Source organism: Mytilus galloprovincialis, chromosome 9 (assembly GCF_965363235.1).
Source record: "Mytilus galloprovincialis chromosome 9, xbMytGall1.hap1.1, whole genome shotgun sequence".
NCBI lineage: Eukaryota > Metazoa > Mollusca > Bivalvia > Mytilida > Mytilidae > Mytilus > Mytilus galloprovincialis.
This window is the reverse complement of record NC_134846.1, coordinates 84,543,087-84,559,222: the sequence shown is the minus strand read 5'-3', so window position 1 is coordinate 84,559,222 and position 16,136 is coordinate 84,543,087. Positions and strand designations below refer to the sequence as shown.

At 33.6% G+C, this 16,136-nt stretch overlaps 1 long non-coding RNA gene across 1 annotated transcript; it reads right to left on the bottom strand.

The window, feature by feature from the left end:
- Positions 1-288: 288 nt before the first annotated feature.
- On the bottom strand, positions 289-16,136 carry LOC143046199 (uncharacterized). The gene is made up of 2 exons (XR_012969091.1): positions 4,116-16,136; positions 289-3,637 (listed from the first exon to the last, which is right to left on the bottom strand). It is a non-coding gene; the product is annotated as an uncharacterized LOC143046199 (long non-coding RNA).

The window sequence follows — 16,136 nt, the reverse complement described above, 5'->3', positions numbered from 1 at the left end:
CGTATGGTGCTACAAGAGGATTGGTAAGAGGATTGATGTAAGGCCATGTGAGTATTGACCGCTTGCGTGATGTCCAGTAGCAATTATTTCATGTATATTTAGAGCGATTAAATATATTATGATTGTAACAGTTATAATTTGAAATGTTTTATAATTTTATAGATATACAAATACTAGTTGACAATCATTCACATTTTCAATCGAGATTATTCAAAAGAATATTTTGAGAAGAGTGAAAGAGACACTTTTGTGTATTATATTATGCTTTATCTACCATAACAAGAATGATGTCAATATCTTATTTATATCTTTATTATGAAATGACATAAAATATAATATTTAAATTGCAATCCACCAAGTTTAGCTTATATCCTATTGACACACAATTCTAAATATGCATTTGACAATGACAGTGTGTTTATTACTGGTTGCTACAGTGATATTGTAGAGGAACTTCTTACACTACTAGGTCACCAAGGTCCCTTCAGTAAGTTATACACTTGATGTAATGAAATGATTATGCATAATATATATTTAGGTAAAAATCGGACAAATACATCGCAAATACAAAAATAACTATTGAAATTCCGCAAAAACGGGATACATTTTTTTTAATGTTGGTGTTAATAAGAGGAATGGATACAGGTTCATGTACCACAAAAATCCATTCACCCGATATTTAAAAGGCTAAAAAGATATTCATTCTATCTATATAAGGTAAATCTTGAAAAAATATTTACAAAAAAATCTAAGTAGATGTGGTATGATTGTGTAAGATTCATGAATCCATTAGATACAAAAAAAGAAGTGAACGTACTAAGCAACAGTGAAGTCAGCCTTTGAACTCCAACACTGAACCCAATTTATACCGTATACTAGAAGTAAACTTTTCAAAAAGTGCCCTGTATGAACAAAATTTCATGTTAAAAAATTCAAACGACAAAATCAAAGGTCTGATCAATGTTTTAACAATAAATGAAAACAAGAATGTGTCCCCAGTACACGGATGCCCCATCCGCACTATCATTTTCTATGTTCAGTGGACCGTGAAAATGGGGTTAAATCTCTAATTTGGAATTAAAATTAGAAAGATCATATCATACAGAACATATATACTAAGTTTCAAGTTGATTAGACTTCAACTTCATCAAAAACTACCTCGACCAAAAACTTTAACCTGGCATGGGACAGACGGACGAACGGACGAACGGACGAACGAACGAACGAACAGACGGACGGACGCACAGACCAGAAAACATAATGCCCATAAATGGGGCATAAAAAATCTGACAGAAACCAATGACTAGCAGAACCACTGAACTATGCACATGGCCCTGACTTTGGAAGACACATGAGACCAAAACATATGTTAGAAATCAACCGTCCCTTAACGACTGCTTTTCAGTACAGTGTTGGAACAGCACATTAAAAGATTTTAAGAACAGTAAAAATCACCTGAAAAGGGTTCAACTCATCGGATCAAAGTCCCAAATCAACAAAGGCAAAAGACACATAGTACCATCTTCAATAATGAGTTAATCAAAGAAACAGTAAGTCTTTATATACATGCATGAGTCATTATATCAATTATTTCAACTGTAATATATAAGACAACTAACTTTAAAAAAAAAAGATAATATAAAACTCACATACAATATACCTTAAAAAATTACAATTAAAACATGAAATAATAAACTCGGTCACGGAATATTTCTCATTTGGCTACATACGGAGTTTTGATAAACTGGATAAAAGTATCTACTTCTACGGTACTAGCACTACTCATAACAATTTTGGTGGTAAAACAACTATAACAACATCGTCATGAATGTAATGAACGGGTTATGAAGTGAAAGCAAAGAGGACCACAGTGTCCCTATTCTCTCAGATTTGAGGGACAAGACGTTTTTATTCTCTCTTCGCATCCCCATGTTTTTATTATTTTCCATTTTCAATAGACCTACTACTCACTTAAAAATAATTCAATCACCTTTGTGCACACACCATAAATCAAAGATTTAATTATAACAAGAATTAAACAGTCATTCAAGATAAACTGTATATATACATGTGAATTATTTACAATTGTGCATCTTTTGATATAAAACGAAAGATGTGGTATGATGGACAATGAAACAACGCCAAACCAAAAAGATACATTGACAAAACTTAAACTAACATACTTTATATAAACCATGAAAAAATACTCAAAAAAAAAAATGTATATATATTTGAAATATTTACAATTGTGCATTACAAATAAAAATTGAAACTTTAAACATAATTAAATACTAAAAATTATTCTCCAAACATGTTAATTTACTCTACTTGAATTCTCATAGTGATATTTATTTATTTATTTTTAATGTATTTTTTCTAATATTTTGTATGCATTTTTTTTTTATGATGAAAAAGTTATTCAAGATATTAAACTGTACATACATGTGAATTATTTACAATCGTGCATAACAAATGAAAATTATATGTAGTAAACAAAGCAGAATGTTCTGAAAACTACTAACCACCATTTATTTATGAAGCAAGAAAAGACATAACCTTATCAGTATGACTTCCAAACATAATAGTAAAAAACCCAATATACAATGACTTTACTATAATACATATATTCAGTTATTGGTATATAGAATGTTGCCTATGATACATGTTACATCTAATAAAAGCCTCTTACTTAAGAATAATATATGGAGCTTAAAAATCCGTTGTCTCTGTAAGGTTAGAATAAAAGTTCTGCTTCACAGAAGCATCTATTTCCATATCACACCAGTATTTCATTGCCAAATACCCATACAATATAAGAGCCGATTTGCCCAATTCAATTAAAAACTAAACTTTAAAGGTATCAAATAAATTATAATAAAAAAGCAGAAAGTGAAAAAGTATATTAAAGACGAATTTTGACATATGTACAGCGAACGATATTATTTTATTTATTATCATTTTGTTTTAAATTTATTTCAGCAATCCATGTAAATTCTTAGTAGTTAAAAATTTTCTCTGTTTAAAATAGATTAAAGTATAGATATACACAATTATAACAACAACAAAAAAACTATGTACACGAAAAGCGCACTGAATACAGCTTCATTATTTAGATATTTTGATTTAAAACATGTAATGATTAAAAGATGTGGTATGATTGACAATGAAACAACTTCCAACCAAAAAGAAATAATTGACAAGGATCAAACCAACATACATCCTTTAATGTCAATGTATTCCTATTATAATTTATTCCTAATTATACAAAAATGTAATAGCATCTTACCATGCTGACTGAAAGTTTAAATTTCCGATAAAAAATCATTATAACAAATCAGTGACAATTCAAAAGTCAATGGTATAAGCACTATTTACAATGGCAATAATATTGACCAGTCAGATATCAGTTTGTCTTTATAAAATATAATAATATTCATTGTTGATGATCTGGATGCAGATTCAGGATCACTAAGTACTGCATGAAAATAGGTTTATCCGAAAATGTCACCTTACATGATTAAGTTTTCATAAATTTCTTCACAACTTTGCTTCTTGTTCGTTTTGGAAATTCGTTTAGTCCAGCAGTTTGGTAACCAATTGGGACTCCGGATAGACGCGAATCTCTTTGCTTAGAATCCTGAAAGACAGAGCACGAAAGTTTTGAGCTGCCAGTCTTACATTGCTATGTGGAATATGTTGTGAGATCAGTATGAATGTCTGCTTTTGTTGTTTGCTCTTTCATTGTTACTGCATGATAAACTCTAGGTGACTTGTGATTAATATGAGTTGCCGTCTCATTGACGTTTACCCACCTTTATTCTCTCATTCAATTAATTCAACCTATCTGATAAGTTTAGCATGAGAAATGATAATGTATCGTGTAGAAAAGTTATATGTTCTTTTTTATATTATTTAACGAAGAGAGGAACTTTGATTATACGTTCTCTAATATCTCCTTTCAAATCTTTAGTGACTACTTCCGATTTAAAGAAAGTTTTTTAATTAAAGGTTTTTGAAAAGAAAAACTTATGTTATCACATAAATTGAATTTATTGGCAGTTATGGAGTATCTCTGCAAGCAATTAGTACTATATCTTTTTTTAATTATACGTTACCTCCATAGAATCCTTTATGCACTGTAATGCCTCGCATATATGTTCAACTTGAATTGCTGGTGGCAACAATTCTTTCAGAGAAAGTCGGAGATGTTCACACAATACATATCCGTTCTCAAAATCATCCTTCCACCAAAATTGCTCATCACATAAATAGTCAATCAGGGATTGATCTGGCCGAATAACGTTATCACTAGACGAAAGACATCTGTGGACAAATACTTTAACAGCATGGGATAGCTTTTCAATTGACTTCATGTTACTTTTTGAAAATCTTAGCAAACAATCCCACCCTTCTCTTGGAAGTTGCATACGATACGTATCCCCTAACGATTTGGCTAAATTATCTCCATTTAATTCCTCCAACCATTGATAGAAAGGAATAATATGGCCAATCTTGATGTCTTCTGGGAAAATATATTTCAATTCCAAGGAGGAAATTCCTAAAACAGTCTCCCACTTTTGTAGATATTCGGAAATAGGCTGTTCTGAGTGAGCGTCTGTTTTTCTGATAAGAGAAAGGACTATTCCAGTATGTGTCAGCAGGATAGATATTTTTGAAGGATCTCGTTCACTCTTCTGTTCTACTTCTTTTTTTATATCTGAAGTTAAAGGATATTGATACATTTTTGATTGGAGTTCAACCAAAAGGTCTATGGTGTTTCGGAACAAATCGTCTGTAAAAGTTATTTTTGAAAGTACTTGGACATCAATCAAGCACTTTCCAAACAAAAGTTCTGCCTGCATTTCCTGTTCTATTTTTTCGTAGTCAAAATCTATCTTTTGACTCAAACCATATCTGGAATCACACTGTGAAAACTGCAAATAACGGTCATTCCATTCAAATTTTAACAAACCATTACTTCTGATATCAAGTAACTGGACAGTTTTTGGAGTTTCTTTGATAGATTTCAAGCTATGTGCCAGGCAAAGGAAATTGTTTTGAATTTTAGCTAAACAATTGAGAACTATTTGTAGCTGTGAATTTTCTCCATGTATAGCAGCATACTTCATCTTTGTCAGTGGTTGCATTAACTCCAGTACTTGCAAGTTGGTATCTTCAGTTCTTAAAAGTTGCCAGTGACGAGACCGTATTTCATTCCAGTCATTTTTAAATGACTCAAAGGACAATTTTAACACTTCCCTCCTTTTATAGTCATGCTCGTCGGCTATAATCTTTGAAACAGTTACATCTTTAAAATCCACTTTCCGATACTTGTAACTAGCATATGTGACCAATGTTAAGTGCCATTTTAAAATTGATAACATTTTTTGTGGCAAACATAGTTTATCCTGGTTGTCAATAACAAGCCGAAGAAAGGGAAACTCTTGTTTCGGTTTCATATGAAGATCGGCAAACATAATGAGTTTTGATGGTTTTTTATACACTCTGAATAATTGTGTAACCAAGTTCATATCGGAACTTGATTGACATGGCGTTATTTCTAAGACACAATTTTCTACCGACGTTTTGCTTCTATCATACAGTGACGCAGAGTGCTGCTTTGACTCGTGAATAATGGTGTATCTGTCCATTACTATTTGGTGTATAATACATTCTTGGTCTGTCATAAACTTGGTATATGCGTCTTTCACCTCTTTCACGTCTTTCACGTCTTCACACTGCTGTTTGACCATAAACAAGCTAAGGGACTTAAATAGAATACTATGTAGTAAAATGCACAAGTCATTACTGGTTAGCTGTAAAACACTTTTCAAGCTGTGCCAATATTGTCGAAGCTGCATCTCCAAATAGTCAGATACATCAGCACAATCAAACCCTACACTATTCTTAACAGACTCGAGAGATGTTGTTTCTAATTCCAAAGACAAAAGAAGACTACTATGTAGAAATAATTGCAGTATGGTACCAGAAACATTTGGGATAACAGAAAATGTGCTTGACGACTCATTTTCTTGCACGTTTTGGAAACTTGTGTATGGCACATTACATGACGCTATAGAACGAGGCTTCATAATCAGCTGATACCAGAAGTTATCATGACTGGCTAGATTTCCAACAATACAAGCTAAATGAATCATGACCGAGATGATTTGTGGCTGTGGAGACTCAACCATCACAGATAAGTTGAAAATGTTGTGTTTAAAGTTCATCATTCCTAGCATTTTGTTAATAAGATTTTTCATTTCATCAGTGATTTGTAGTTTTTGCACTAAGTTCGATATTTGTTTAGCTACTTGTATCTCACTATCGTTCCTTTCCCTCAAACATTTGGTCATAAAGCAACTTTGAGTCAAGAGACAGACGAAATTCCATATTCCATTTCTTTCTAACAATAGTTCATTCAGTTTATTGTTCTTTTGGCCTACGGAACTTATTTGAGTAAGGAACAAATTAAAACACTTATTGTCCAAGTGGAGGAACAATGGGTTGAAAACTGCTGATCTCTCCACGTATTTGTTCTCCCATTTGATATGTTTTAAGACCGGAATGTATGATTCAATCATGTTGCGTTTTTGCTGAATATATTGATGCCCCACTCTTTGGTCAATATGTTTAAAAAATAAATGAAGTATTTCCGAAGATAATAATTCCCCGTACTCGCTTTTGGTATTAACGTCCATAGCTGAATTTATGTGCTGGGAAAGAATTGGGAAGCTGCAACAGTCGTATTTTGTAGATTCTAACAAGTCAACAAAAAGTGACATAAACTTTCTAATGAATGCTAATGCAACGATGAATTTGAGAGAGAAACCAACTGTTTCCAAAATCTGACAGGAATGAGAAAGACATTGTAGTATTTCGTCCGAACTACTGTCTACTGATTTCAAGTTTTCAATGGTGAGATATTCATCGAACGCATAATGCTCTAGCGTGTCCAATAATAAGATTGGTAGCGACAGATTGATAGTTTTTGTGATTTCAAGATTAGTTAAATAAAAATCAAAGCAGTAACTAAAATTTTCCTCTCTCTCAAAAATGTCCGCATCTCTTAGCATGTTTATATATATCTCCATATTTTCGCTCAAATCTATGATGACTGCGAATTTGACAACTTGTCCAAAATATGACAATGTCTGATCAAAAAAGTCATTCCTCGTTATTTCCCTTAACACAAATTTAAACGGTTCGGTATTGTCTTGTGCTGAAATCAAACAACGCAAAATATAGGAACAAAAAAGCTTTTGTAATTTACTTGCTTCCAATGAATTTTCGAACTTAAGTTTTCTTAATATTGTATATAAACATTCACAAACAGTCGTTGAATCCAAATTTCCATTGCATTCAAGAATACATTGTCCTAAATCATTGATGTCAGCAACAGGGATGTTTTCATTTATTATCCTAAAATCTGCCAAATCTTGACAAAATTTCAAAGCCGTTAGTTCACATGAATCATCATGAACAATATGAGCCAAAGGAAGCACATTTCTTATTAGAGAGAGCCATTCCTTTATGTCTAGGTCCTTCGATACCTCTCTCGTTGGGAGAAGCGACAAACATACGTTTTTCACCAGTTGTTCTCTTGACATGGAACTGCTTTTATATTTGATCATGTCACATCGTAATGGTACTTTAGTATCTCGATGACAAACGATCTTATTATTTTCATTGTTCCTTGGGCTATTATCCGTTCCAGCATATAAGTCATTGTCTGTCCAGAAAGGTTCTTCTAAAGAAACACATGTTACCATATATTCGACCAATTCTTTTATTTCCAACACGTCGCTTGATTCAACATCATGAGTTGATACACTGTTTAACGTTTCAAGTTCATGATCCTTCGTTCCGCCACTATCGTTAAAACTGAAAGATAAATGATCGTCATTCAGTTGAATTTCTTTATTTTGTGTGACAACATAGTTCTCGTCATTTCCAAATTCTTTAAACCAATCTATAGCTGCAATTGGTAAAATTGAAATATCAATTGACCGAATTAATAAACCAACCATTTCACATATTGCATTTATAACCTGTCCATATACCCATAAACCTGCATGTAAATTTGAAACAAGACCGAGAAAATCAGAATGTTCCAGTTTGCCAAGGTCTATAAAATTCGATAATGCCCATTTGAAAATGTTAATTCTCTGTAATTCGTTCGTTTCACTCAGCATGGCAAAGGAATGAAAATTGCAGAAATCACGAATAAAATCTTTATTTCTCTCTGTGTAGGTAAATTCCTCTTCTAAAATGTTTATAGCGTCGTAACAGATGAAATCAATACATCTAGTGGTTGCTTGTTCAAAAAGATCTTTCGGCATTTCTTCATCTGGGTCGATGTAATTGTCTATTCGAAATCGTCCTATGATTTCAAGGTAATCATTTTTTCGAGAGTCAATTTGCATCATTAATACCTGACTGCAAGGCATGTAAAAGTTTAAAGGCTCACTACTACATACATAACATTCAGGTCCCGACGGTGGAGGAATATCATCAGTGCTGACGTAATGTTCCGATAAAACCATTTGTTTCCATACAAATTTTCTTGCAGGAGTACCCGAATCTTTCACAAATATAGGATTTAATAAGTTTTGCTCCACTAACTTGAAAATGAAAAGTGTAAGTGGATGTCTAATAATTTCTTGAACGCCATGTTCAAGAGCATCAATAAAAGATCCCGCCTTCAATAGTTCGTATGGGTTTTTAGCTACTTTTAGGCACGATGAACTGGATGCCACATTTTGTAGTTCATAACTACCTGGTTCAAAAACATCAAAATTTAATGATGTTTTCTTTGTCCAACTAAGAATAAAGGCCTCTATAGTAGTAATCACTTCGCTGGACGATTTCATTCGGGTCATCAAATCTTCAATGGTTAGAACTGAGACATTTTTTGATGTGAATTGTATTCTAGAAAAGGCCCATAACATCATGTTTTTGATATAATTACTTAAAGGTCTTCGTTCACTTAAGATTTGTACTATATCAACACTAAGGAACTGTTCAAGTAAAGTTCCAGGTTTCCGTATACTATCAATAAACAATAACCTCCAACCAGACAGAAAGGTCAGCGGTATATCGTAACAACCGTTTCTTTCCAAATGTACAACAATGCAAACATATTTCCCCTGATGACACAAATCTACCTTATGGGTTCGAATATGTTTCTCTATAATTCCCTTTACAAGCAATAGGTGTTGGCTCTCTGTTGAACTAATGCAATGTAATAGAAATATATCATTGTCAGACTGGAAAAACTCTTCAACTGCGAGGGAAAATTGTTTTTCGGATTTAAAAATGGCCAACTTGTCCCTCTGAAATTTTGTTAACTTACCAGAAGTATCTATTATGGCATTTATTCCCGAAAATGTGTAAACAACATTTAAGTATGCACAACTATCTGATTTGGCCTCTTGTTCATCTGAATCATATCCTGAAGCAATTTCTTTGTCTGTAAAATCATTCAATTTTGCTTCTTGTTCCCATACTTCTTGCAGTGTTTGTTCTTTAAAACTGTTTGTACATTCATTCATTTCAAAATTTGTCATATCTTCTGTTAATTTCGTGTCCTCTTTGATTTCGTTGTCTGGTGTCTGGTTGTCAAGGGTATTGCACTGTGCGATATCTATGTATTCTTTCCCAACTCCGTCCAATATTTCAACATGTTTTAAATCATTAGCTTCCTTTAAGTTCTCTTCTGTATCGGCAATTTGTTCCGTTATGTCAGTAGATGCCATGTGTAAAGAGTCAAAGTAATGACATAAACCATTGTGAATAGGCAGTTGCATATACTGATTAATTATCTGATTTATCTCAGTAGAAGTCTTTGTATTTGAAAACACACTTTCCGTTGAACGAATAATAACTTCCGGTGGAATAAGCCATAGCAAAGTATCAAATGCTATTTTTTTAACTGTTTCGATCGATGCAGTGCATTTAGCGAGATGCTGCGATTTGATCATAAGCGAAATCAGCAAGTTCTGACTGTATGATGGTATCAAATCATTCGGAGAGAAGGAATGATTCGGAATTTTACAAAAGTTAATCATTTCTTTATCAAGATCATCAACTGCTTTTTTCAAGCTTTCTTTGCCTAAAAAGTCAGAAAATGTTACCTGTTGTTTTTCAAATCTGTTTAAAAAAGGTGGATCAGAGTAATCTAGTTTAGATTCTTCGACAAGGACTACACATTTGAAGTTGTCATGCACTTGGCACATTGGATTGCTATAATGTCCTAATGCTACTCTACAATGTTTCTTCTTCCCTACAACTGTATAATTTTGATTTAGCATGTCGTATAAACTGCCGTATATCGATTCAAGATCCTTCAGTATCAAAACCATACCTTGTTCCATGCAAAGAATTATTCGGCTAAGAATTCTATAGTTGTAAGCATCTGTTAAGTCATCTTCAAACCTACTACCGAAGATAATATCAAATGGCATTCCTAATTCATTCAATTGGTTTTCAAGGATACTTATTACAGCGTCTCCATTTGTAATAAGCATTAAATGACGACACGAATTGTCTCTTATGTTATCAACAATGAGCTTTATTACAGGTATATCTTTCGATGTAATTCCAGGTATATACTTCCTAAATATTTCCAAAATTTTATTTTTTTCTGTCGGAAGACCACCGAAATTCCGAAATAAACCTGTTAGAATTACTTCACATACTTCATTGTCATCTGAATTTTCAAAAATATCTAAATTTCTACCTAAATATTTGATCAGAGAATAAAAGTCTCGGAGTCCATGAAAATTGGGAAACTTAAGCTCGTGCAAATAATAATCATGATAGGCTCTTGCTATTCCCTCCAGTAGTTCAGTGTGCACTGTTTGTTGTAAACTAGTATGTTTCGTATCAAGACTAAATGTGAATACTTCTTGACTAGGTATCATGCTTTCGCTTATTGATTTCCCCGTATAAATAAGATCTTTCAGATCCATATCTGGTCTTGATAAATGAATTGCTCTATTCATCTTTGCAGCATCTAAGGCCCAATTAGAAATTCCTACCACCGCAACTTTAAGTTGTTCGTCGTGACGTTCTATCAGGCCATGGAGCACTTTCAATGGATTAAATTTTGATATCTCAGCCAATCCAATTTCATCTAGGATAACAACCGACAAGACATCGCGATCATCATTATGCATTTGGTATTTCTCAGCCTTTTGAAACACTTTAATGATTCCATCAGAAGTTGACGATTCTGAACCTTGGAATGATACACAAAACAATTGTGGCATATCTTGAAACAAATGACTGGATGAATCCTTTCCTCGGAGATTGCTTCGTATCAGTTGCATTGATAACGACTTGCTGCATCCTGGTTTTCCAACAAGGAATATTGGTATTTTGTTCAAGATGCACACTAACAACATAAACACGTTTTCCTGTAAAGCAGTGTTAAGCGCAGTACCGGGGGGAAGTTCCGTCATCAGATTTAAAATATCTTTCTGCTCTGTTAAAATATGGTTCAATATTTCGTCTTCAGTAATTTTATAGGATAGTGCAGAGCATATACATTTTTGTACTTCTTGGCGATATTTTTGTCTTTTGCTACCCTCTGGAAACCGACTGTGATAACAAATTGCTAATCCCAAAATTATTGCTCTTATTTGCCTATCTCTATCCTCATGTATGTGATTTTTCTTTATAAGAAATTTATCAAACCATTTCACAAGTCTCCGACACCTATCAACATCTCGAAGACTAACACAATAGTCATTGTTTTCAACAGTTCTTACAAAGCGTTGTGATTTAACGAGGACATCTGCCAACAATCGGACCAGGATTGTTTCAGAAAACACATTATCAACCATCTTTAAAATGTATAACACCTCATCGTCTTCGCTTAGACTTCCATAATCCCAAACGTAGTCAATCAAAGCTTCGGGAAGAGGATGGACTCTATACACTAATCTTGATAGTTCATCTTGATTTATTTTTCCTTGTAACCCTGTTGTCAGAATTTCTTTTTCTTCACGAAGTCTGTATGGATTACAAGCAGCTAAGAGTGTCAAATTTGGAGCTATGTCTTTTCCAAAGAGCATTCGATGACAGAGTGAATCTGTTATTAGCCCAAGATGATTGCAGGTATTGATTTCATCTAGAAATAACCAGAACTGGTCTGATATATTCTGCAGAGCTTTGTGGTTTACGTGACTGAACTTTGCAGTGATGTCTGAATCTTCAATACCTGCATGTATGCTAAATACATCGAAATTAACACCACATATTTTGGCTAAAAATGCTATTAATGATGTTTTACCACAGCCAGTTTCACCCATTATCAGTACAGGAACTTTACTATTAACTCTTAATGAAATAAGTACCATCTTTAACAAATTATCGGGTGTTAAGACATAATTAGTCATTATGTCTTGCTGACTCATGGTATTCATAGGTATTGACGCCCTCCGGGTCAGTAGCAGCAATTGATTTTTCAATTCCTCGTTTGATTTGTCTTTAAAGTCTACCAATTTATTTTTAACTTGACTTTCAAACAGATTTTTGACTGATTGTGGGACATCTTGTACATTTCTATATAATGCCGACACAGTTTGAACGTTTTGATGAAACAGAACAACCAAATGGTTACTGTCTTCCCAACGAATCATGCCTGAAGTTCTTTCCAACAAAATTTCGGCTGAACTGCCTGAAAATTTTCCTGTAACTGATTCTGCTTGTGCTGATCTACAAGCATTAACCGATCGCGAAGCAAAATCTTTAGAAACATGTTCTAATGCCTTTATTAAGCTTGACTTGACGGTTGGACTTTCATTTTCTTTTAGCATTGAAACGAGGTTTCGTGTCCTGAAGAATACACTAGCTGATAACTTTTTCAATTGATCTGCTAATACATTAATGAAAACGTTCATTATTGTAAAAGACATATCTCCTGCAGACTGAAAATGCCTTTCAAGAATTTTCCCACATTCAGTATTTTCTAATGGTTTTAGAGCCTCAGTGCCAGTAAAATACAAGTCACGAACATCAACTAGACCTTCATCAAGTGACTTTAGATAATGACAAACTACTTGAATGGGACTGTTAACTTCAGAGCTGACACGCAAATTTTCATAACCCATCCACTGTAAATGTTCTCTTTTGAAAGAAGTTATGGTTGGTAGTGAATTGCTAAGTTCATCATTTATAGTATTTGCAATTTCTATAAATATATTGCCGTATGACAGGGCATATGCTGTAGATCCAGCTGATATGTGTCGTAAAACAATCATTTCAAATACAAATAAATCTAATTCGGCAGGATCAGAGACAGCACCAATGTCAAGATGCAGAACATGATAATTTTTCGGTCTAAGTTTAATAATGTCTTCAATTATTGAGAGTCTATTAAACGGGCCACTAATATGAACACAAATTGACCTTTTCTTCATATGAATAGCCTTGCGCTGGATGAATTCAGATTTTCCTAATCCAGGAACATCTGATGTTACAACTGTTACATGGGACCAGTAATCGCTCATAAACTGTTTAAGTACAAGCTCCGATAAAGGCGATGGTCTTGAAAGCATATCCGAAAACTGGTCCAAAAATGGATGATTTTCGTGACCTCGACAAGTAAGACAAAGCAAAAAAACTCCTCCTTTTAGAAGTCGCCGAATTTCATTATGAAGATCAAATTGTATTTCAGATTGTAGCATTTCGATGTTTGCTATTGAATACAACGATCGCATTGAAGGTTCTGGACATTGTTCTTGCAAACAACGATTCAAAAGAAGAGATATCTCTTCAAATGTGGTATCTCTTCTACAAAACAAAACTTGACTAGCTTTAGGAAATAATCCGGTAGTATTTAAATATAGTGCTAATAAAGTTCGAATAACCAGAGGACTTTCTTTGGCCAGGGAAGTTATATACGGTATTCCAGGTTGAACTTTATCAGTGATTTTCGTGTGTCCCCGACATTCCAAGAAATTGAGGGTTTTAGTTGTATGTATTCCACTATACAGTTTATCTAATGTCCTTCCGATATTTTCAAGAATAGATATGTTGTCACTGTTCGCAGATGTTGGAAGACTATTATATATGCCTTTCAAGTGTTCCAATTCTCCCATTGAGGGGTCAATGAATCTTAGTATAGCTGTTACAACTATATCGTTTCTTTTGTTCTCTCGAAGAAAGTAATACAATTGATATAACTGGTCTGCATACAGAAAATTCAGGTAGTAGTACTTAATACGACATGTTCGAATCTCTGATTTCCATTCTTCGAACTGGTATTTTAAATGTAGTTTTAACTCGTTCAAGTTTTTGCGACGACATGTATCCTCGTATTTAGCAAAACTGAAATGACCAGCTTGTTTCAACTGTAAGCAAAGTGCTCCAATTTCTAATGCTTCATCTACTAAACGTACAAACTTTTCTAGCTGTCCCTTTCTGATACTCTTTTGTTTATTTTTATCTTTATCCTCTGCATTCATTAACAGGAGAGCCCTGCTTCGAAGATCACTTAAATCAGCACTAGAATGCTTATATTTTTTCTTCACTTGTTTATACTCTACAACTACTTCACATGTTCTAGATTTCAAGGAAAAATGAAACGCTCCTTTTTGCATAATATTTTCTATTACTTCAACAGTGCGTTCACCTCTGTTGGCAACGTTTCGGTATAGTGCTTTTAATGAATGAAGGTTGTCACCACAGATGAAGATTTTTTGAGGAATATTATTATTACCAATATTGTCAATCTGCCTCTGTAATAATTCGAACAAATCGCCTATTTGGTCTACAAAGTTCCCCTTTAGAATTGGATGTAAGAATCGCTTAATTTCAATTAAATCGGAAACAGTTGATTCTCGAACATACTGTTCGGAATGTTCTTCAACGGCGTCAATTAAGTTGCGCAGGTCGTCATCTACCACTTCCTGTAGAAATTCAAGCAAAGAAGATGACTTGTTCAAGGCTTTTATGATGTTCTTCATGTCTTCACTTAGTAATCCGTCCACAGTATCAACTTTTTCTAAAACTGGTAAAACGTCTTGAAGGGTTACATCTGAAAAGTTTTCATTCAGCAGACTTTCAAATTTGTGCGTAGTATCAAAATAAATAGAGTCTTCGTTGTCAAACTTGAATGCCTTAGCAGCAATTTTTATAGTATCAATTGTTTGTCTATATGATGGAATCTTTGAAAACAGAATGAGACGTTTTCGTGTATGTTCTTCCATTCTAAAAAGAAAAGCATTTGCTGCCTTTCTTATCTCTCCAACCATGTCGTCAACTCCGTCAAATATTGTTGCCATTTCAGCTAAAGTGTAGTCTTTTTCTAATTCAAAGTCTAACCATAATTGTTTATATCGCTTCAAACAATCACTAGCTAAAATGTCTGCTAATTTTAAAGAAGTCGTTAAACTGAAAGGCCGTACACCGTGAAAACCTACATTTGGTTCATCAAACAGAAACGACACAGACAATTTGTCGCATACATCATATTCAGAAGAGTTTTCAATTTGTTCCAATTCTGCTTGCTTATTTTCTAGGCATTGCCGTGTTACATTAAAAAAGACACGTGTAACTATTACATTTTCAAGATGTTTGCAAAGTTCTGCAATGTCTTGAACTATTTGGATGTCGGATACTTCAATTGAAAGATCCAGTGCAATAATTCTGCCGTTTTCTAAGTCATCTTCAATCCCTTTGACATATTCCATACTTTTTCTCAGTAACGACTGCACAGTTTTATTTGAAAGTCCTCTCAATTTCCTAAATGTACTTTCAAAAAGTCTTAAATTTGATTGATAGTCTGACAATTTTTGTATGCATTCTGATAGTGTGTCATTTAACTTCGCTGTTTCGTCGGTCATACAAAACATAAGATTCTTTGATTCTTCTTTTCTGGTCTTTAACAACAATAAAAACCTAGAATTTATGGATTGTTTGTTGATATCATGTATAGTTTTCATTATTGTTTTTTCTACCTTTTTTACTTTGGCATGCTGTTTTATCATATCTACCATCTTTCCTTCAGAAGTCAAAATACAAAACCAGAATTTGCTACTATCTGATATTTTTTCGAAAACTGTTTCGTCTGATTCATCTTCCGATATTTCAAGTTTGTCCAGGATTGTTTGGATGACGCTCAGAAT